This window comes from Lemur catta, chromosome 10 (genome assembly GCF_020740605.2).
Source record: "Lemur catta isolate mLemCat1 chromosome 10, mLemCat1.pri, whole genome shotgun sequence".
Lineage (NCBI taxonomy): Eukaryota > Metazoa > Chordata > Mammalia > Primates > Lemuridae > Lemur > Lemur catta.
The window spans coordinates 72,521,727-72,529,283 of record NC_059137.1 but is presented as its reverse complement, the minus strand read 5'-3'; positions in this window follow the sequence as shown (position 1 = coordinate 72,529,283).

The following is a 7,557-nucleotide window of genomic DNA, read 5'->3' as shown; positions in this document are numbered from 1 at the left end:
CTGTTCCATAAATTTGCAAAGATGATCACCAGCTGCCCCAAGTTAGTTCACATTTCAATCTAGACATCCTAAAGAAAGGGGAATGCATGCTTTCAGACGGCTCCAGGAAGTTTCAGGACGGATTCTGTTTAGCTGGCTCCTGAACCAATCTCTGTGTTGAAGAGATGGAATTTTCTGATAATCCCGTCCTGGGTCATGTGCCTATCTATCCAGCCAGAGGCAGTGACAGTCCCCTGTGCACCACATAGACGGGACTGGATTTTCCTAGAATGGGAGATGGATATCTCTCAAAGGGATGTTGAGCAGACAAACATGTCTTTCAGTCAGAACTATCTCCTCCTACTTTTTCTTGGACTGCAAATTGCTGTAGTGATTAATCAGTGTTCAGTGCAGATTTAAAGTTATAATTAAACAGCCAACATTATTCCCAGGAAGATGATGTCAAATACTCTCCACACAAACCAGCTGAGGCACACGGACTCCAGTGAAAAAGTGAACTATTTCCTGAATGAATGGTAATGATACCTGCATCCAGATTTATTTACATATTCATTTATTCATGCAGGCAGCGTAGCGTATTGGGGAAGAGTGTGGGCTCTGATATAAGAATAAAGTTAGAGTCCCATTTCTATCACCTTCCAGTTCTCTGAATACGACATATAACGTTTTCGTACTTTAGTTTCCTCATCCGTAAAATGGAGAATTAACAGCACCTACCACGCAGATCTGTTGTGAGGATCACACGAGTTAAACTCTGTAGAGTGTTTGGCACAGTTCCTGGTACCCGGTAAGTACTCACTCAAGGTTAGCTGTGTTCATTCAACAAATCTATTTATTACCTTCCCTATGTTTGGTGCCGTGGATCCCCACAGTAATGGGAAATATGTGAAAATGTGATTGCTGCCCTCAGGGAAAGGTGAAGTATTTTGTCAGAAAAAAAAAAAAAACACCCAAACACATCACATTGCAGGGTGACGTGTTACCAGGATTGCTAGAGTCCAGAAGGGGAAGCAGGGATTATCAGGAACCCACTCTGTAGGGGATTTAACTTGCGCTAGACCTGCGAACGTAGGTGAGACGTTCAAGCCTTATGAAGCGAAAAGTGTCACAGGGCAGAGTGCGTTCTGCTGACGGCAGCATCAGCATCACCTGGGAGCCTTCTAGAAATGCAAAACCTTGGGCTCTACCAACAGTAACTCACCATCTGCGTTTCCTGGGCATGCAGGGCTTCTGGTTCTGAAACTGGGAAAATCCCAGGCACACTGGGATGTGTCGGTCACCGTGGGCCCCAGACCTGCTGACTCAGAATCTCTCGTGCCCAGCCAGGGAATCTGTGCTTTAACCAGCTCTCCAAGCGATTCATGGATGACGTTTGAGAGGCCCTGCTCTGGAGGAGAACGTAGTGTGAACAAGGGCTCAGAGAGAGAAGAGAGGCATATTAAACTGTCCAGCCTGACTCCTCATTCCCGACAGCTGCCTCCTGCTTGCCTGCTGCAGTGGGAACCAGACGAGGGTGGTGGGCGCCCTGCATAAGAGGCCTCGGCCTCTGGTTGGGCTGAGGGGGCAAAGGCATCAGAAAGCTTGGTGGCCCCTTATCACCTTGGTTTATCTGCTTCAGCACCTGCCTAAGCATGGGGGAATCTTCCTTCGAGGAGAGTGTTGGGAGGAAGACCAGAGGGAGGATGGGGATGAGGAGAGAAAGAAGGGAGGCCCCGTGGGGCCACAGCCTTGGGGTCAGGCTCAGACCATAGTTTGTCCCCACGGTTGCTACTTTGAGACAGGACTCAGTTCCCTCAGAACCATAGAAACTGCGTTACAAGCAGCCTTGAGGCTGTTCCTTCCCTTTTATGATAGGTTTACTTCAACATAGCAAGAAACAAACTTTCTTTTCCTTTCTCCAACTCTCCTCAAGAACCTCAAGTTGGCTGAGTCCAGGGTTACGCAACCTCAGTGCTGCTGACATCTGGGGCTGGAGAATCCGTTGTCCTGTGCGTTGTGCGATGTTTAGCAGCAGCCCTGGCCTCTGCCCCCTAGATCCAGTAGCACCCTCCTCCCTAGTTGTAACAACCAAAAACGTCTCCAGGTATGGCCAAATGTCCCCAGGGAGGCGGTTGAGAATCACTGTCAAACTTCCCTGCCTGCAGGAGAAAGGAGTGTGGCTCTATTTGCCCAGAACACAGGGGGTTTGAGACTTTGTTTTGGGAATGTTTGCACACAACCTCAGATATGTAATATATGGAATTTTATTTTTTGTATCCAAACTGAATTTCTTTCTTGGGACTCCCTCTACAAACAAGTCAATGCAGGGTAAACTCCATCAAATCAGATCATTTTCGGTCAATTCGTGGTCTCTTATGTCTTTCCTTTTCCCTAAGTTCCAAAGGAAGGAAGACGATGGAGGGCATGATGAGATGTGGCCCAGGGTTGTCATCTGCCCCATGCTGGTTTCTACCTGGGGTCCCTCTTTCAACCCATCTGGGGTCATGGCATCTGCTGAGAGGCCCAGATTCCTTTCTCTGTTTCTGAGTCCTGTGTTTCAGCCCGTGGACCCCTGCCAGGTCCCCACAGCCCTGCCTCAAGGCCTTTGCTGCTGCTGCACTGCCCACCCCTCTGCCGCTCTCAGGGGAGACGCATCAACTTCCAGGTGTTGCCCCACTGGGCCCCAGGAAGTCAATCTTCCTTCCTTCCTTGTTCCAAGTTACATTTTATTCCTGTTCTATTCTTTTTTTTTTTTTTTTTTTTTTTTTTGAGACAGAGTCTCACTTTGTTGCCTGGCTAGAGTGAGTGCCGTGGCGTCAGCCTAGCTCACAGCAACCTCAAACTCCTGGGCCCAAGCGATCCCACTGCCTCAGTCTCCTGAGTAGCTGGGACTACAGGCATGCGCCACCATGCCCAGCTAATTTTCTCCATATATACCTTTAGCTGTCCAGACAATCTTTATTTCTATTTTTACTAGAGATGAGGTCTCGCTCAGGCTGGTCTCGAACTCCTGACCCCAAGCGATCCACCCGCCTCGGCCTCCCAGAGGGCTAGGATTACAGGCGTGAGCCACCGCGCCCAGTCATTCCTGTTCTATTCTACTCCATTCCATTCCTTTGAGTTGCCCAGCCCAATAGGATGTGACTGTCAAGCACTTGACCTGCGGCTAGTCCAAAAGGAGGTGGCGGCCCGCATAAAATACACACTGGAGCTTGATGGTTAATCTGAAGAAGAAATTCATTAGTAATTTTAATTTTGAACAAATGATAATATTTTGAATATATTGGGCTAAATAAAATTCATTATTAGAAATTAATTTCACCCTTGAGGGGTGGAGACAGGACACCGGCCGGGTCAGTCAGTGTTCTGTTTGCCTCGCCATCCTGGATCAGTGCAGGGAAGGGCACTGACAAAAGCTCAGTCAGACTCAATCTTGGGATTTTTGCTGGAATACTGGGAAGGGGCAGTTCTCTTTCTGCTGAGGTTGCCGGTAGATACGGGTAAGCACGGGGTTTCTAGCAGCCCTCTTGCCACCACACTGGCAGAGACCTACCTGAGACGAGAGCTGACAGGAAGGCCCAGACAAAAGATGGAGGGTGATGGCTCTTTTAGGAAGTCCAAGAGGAAATGGAAGTTGCTAGTCTCTTAAGGCCTGGACTTGGAAACTGACACCAGCGTCATTTTCACTATAGTCCATCAGTCAAAACAGCCCCATAGCTTCTATGCTCCCTCCCCTTGAAGCCCAGCTTCCAGAATGTATGCTTCACCTCACAAACGAAGGTGTGTGCAAGAACTTCCGGCCATCTTTAATCCACCACAATGACATTACGAGGGAAAGGGCGGGCTTCCACGTGTCTAATGGTCATGGAGAAGTGACTCAGGCACTTACGAAGATAGAAGGCAACTGCACGTTTACTCTTCAACTCTATATTTCCAGCTGGTATTTGCCAAGTTTACAGATCTCAAAATCGTGAAGGAACATGCTGAGTGTACACAGTGTTTAGGACAGGAGAACCTGGAGTATCCTCTGATGTTTGCTCCATTTGTGATGACCTTTTAAAAACTGTATGATTTGATTCAGATATTTAAAATTAAGATTTATTTTCCATAGTACTCAATGGCTAAATCCCAGACAGGCCATGCAAGGTGTTTGTCTACTTTTCTACCCCTGCTGGGAAGCCTCAGAACACTATTTCCGGCTGCTGTTGTTCCCAGATGGTTGGAATTATTCCAAGGAATTGTGCAAAGTGTGGACTCTTCCTTCTCCCACAGTACAGCAGTAATCATGAATGTGTCTGTTGTGTTGAAAACAGAGTTTCTGGTGACAGTGACGGTAAGAATAACAAAAGCAATAATACTCCTAGAGTGTTGATTAGCTCCAGGCAAGATGCTAAATGCTTTAGATATATTATCTCTTTTAATCCTCACAACAATCCAATGAGATAGGTATTAGTCATTTATTAATTCACCAAATGCTTATTGAGAACCAGATGGCTTCCTTCTGACATCACTTGAGTACCTGAATTCAGCAAAGCTTAAAAGCTAAGACCATCTCTGAACTTCTCTGTCCCAAGATTCAATAAATTCTATTTTTAACTTAAGTCATTTTATATTCAGTCTCTGTTACTTGCAATCAACATGTCCTGGCAAACACAGGAAAGTCTTATCTCCACAAACCAGGGTCCTTAGGGGTGTTTTGTTGTCCTTGCTATTACATAATGTAGTACAAAACAGGCAAATGTAAAAACCACCAATCCCATATTACTAATTTTTCCAAGACTTACCTTTATTGTTGAGAATGGGATCTGCACAGAGTTTGGTGACACAATGTTAAGATGATGTGGCCCCTTCTGCTCTAGGCCCTAGGGATACAGCAGTGAATAAGACAATTACAGTCCTTCTGCTCAAGGAAATTACCTTCTTTTTCTGGTGGGGGAAGATGATAAACAAAGAAAAGAAGAACAAGAGGAATCATATAGTGATAAATGCTACAATGAAAATGCAAGAGTATGATAATGCTACCAGTGGGTAGGGGCAGAAAGGAATGGCTACTTTGGGCCAAGTGGTCAGGGAAACTCACACTTAGTAAATCACTAAGAAGTCACATTTATGTTGAGACCTACATGACAAGTAAAAACCAGACACTTCACTATCTGGAGGAAGCAAGATTCAGACGGAAGAGCAGATAGTGCAAAGATCTTGAATGGTATTCAAAGAAAAAATGTTCAAGTGTGACTGGACTATATTTGAATGAGAGGGAGAATATTGGGATATGAAGTTACAGAAGTAGGCAATGGCCCTGTCATACAGGTCCTCATGGTCTAGAATAAGGAATTTTTTTTTATTATTCTCTGATGGAAATCCATGGAAGATTTTAACCTAGGAATTAAGGGCTATGTTTTGGGATTTTAAAAGCTCATTATGACTATCCTTTCCCGTAGTGGGTGGATTTTAGAGGGTCAAGCATGGAAACAGGAAGACTGGTGACAAAGCAATTGTTTTAGTTCAGGTTAGAGATACAGGTGCTTTGTCAGAAGTGGTGGCAGCAAAGATAGGAATGAAGATACCTGGGCAGCCATGTAGGACATAGCGGGAGACAAACCAGGAATCCCCATTCACAGAGATTAACTGTGCTGCTTAGTGTGAATGCCAGTAGCTGCGTGCAGTGGTTCCAGAACAAATTCAGCATGTGGTTTAAAGGAGGAGTCCTTAATTGCTGAGATTATATGGAGAGGTAGGGCAGAAAAGCAATTGATTAGGTGTTTGGTGGTGCTGAGATGGGAAAGATAGCAGAAGGATAAGCTTTGGGGGAAAAATGCAGTGTTGTTTTACACTTGTTAAATTGAGATGTCCCTTAGACATCCAAGCCAACATGTCAAGAAGATAGTGAAGTTAGGGTTAAGGCTAAGATTTGAAGTTCAGGGGAGAAGTCATTGATAAATGATATTGTTTATAGTGGAAGAATAAATGTCTGAACACAAAGAAGAGTTTGATAACACTGAGGGGTGAAATGTCCTGTCGGATATCAAAACACTCCATAAAATCCCTGTTTTAAGATGATATTGATAGGCTAGGCGTGGTGGCTCATGCCTGTAATCCTAGCACTCTGGGAGGCTGAGGCAGATGGATCGCTCGAGGTCAGGAGTTCAAGACCAGCTTGAGCAAGAGCGAGACCCTGTCTCTACTAAAAATAGAGAGAAATTATCTGGCCAACTAAAAATATATGGAAAAAATTAGCCAGGCATGGTGGTGCATGCCTGTAGTCCCAGCTACTCGGGAGGCTGAGGCAGGAGGATTGCTTAAGCCCAGGAGTTTGAGGTTGCTGTGAGCTAGGCTAACGCCATGGCACTCACTCTAGCCCGGGCAACAGAGTGAGACTCTGTCTCAAAAAAAAAAAAAAAAAAAAAAAAAAGGTGGTATTGATAGAGAAATAGATAAAGTGGGACAGTATAGACTCAAGAAAATGGATCTCAGTCAATGTGAGAATATAATATATCCCGAGTTTTGAAGTTTAATTCATTGGAAAAAGGAGGATGGAATGTTTAATAAATGACGCTGGCACATCTGGCTACCCACCTGGAGGAAAATAAAATTTGTCTTCTATCTTACACATTCTATAGAAATGAACAGATGGATTAAATACTTAAATGTTAAAAAATGTAATAAAAGTGATTGCAAGAAAATCTATACTACTACATGCATGTACAATCTAGAAATGGGGAGACCATTTTACGAAGACTGAAACTCCCGAAGCTATGCAAGAAAATAGAAGTGTTTTTGGCTGTGTAAAAACAAAATCTTTTGTCTGGCAAAAGACTTCATTAAAAATGATAAAGGACAAACAATATATTTCAAAGTTTGTAATTTAGATGACAAAGAGTTGATATGAAATATTGAAGAGCTATCATAGATTGTCAAGGAAAAAAACAAATGATGCCATTTTAAAGATGAATAACGGATGTGAATAGACAATTCACAGGGTAGCAAATACAAATGCTAACAAGCATACAAAGAGATGAACAAATTGATACTCAGTCGGAAATGCAAAGTAAAGCAACACTTTAATATTATTTTATTCTCTTCAGGCTGCCAAAAATTAATGAGCAATAATATTTATTGCTGGTGGGGATGGGTACTCATATTTTTGGCAGAAATAGGGATTGTTTTAGTCTTTTTGGAAAGGAATCTGGCCACATCTATTAAAATGAAAAATGTATGTATCCTTCAACCCAGCCGTATCTTTCCTGGGAATCTATCCCACAGAAATAAAAGCCCTAGTGTATGAAGATTTATATACAGAGATGTTGTTACAGCTTTGTTTTTAGGGACACAAAACTGGAAACAAAATGAATGCCCTACAAAGGGGAAAAGTTGAATAAAATATGGTCCTTTCACATTATAAAATATTATGTGGCCATTACAAAAAAATCAGAGGTAAGCCAGTTTACACAGAAATATTCTCAAAAAGTATTCTTGGATGAGAAAAACAAAATATAAAGTTCGTGTAATATAGTCTTGTTTAAAACTAATGATGACAGACTCCCTCTATGTATGTTGATGTATGTCTGTGAGTATATT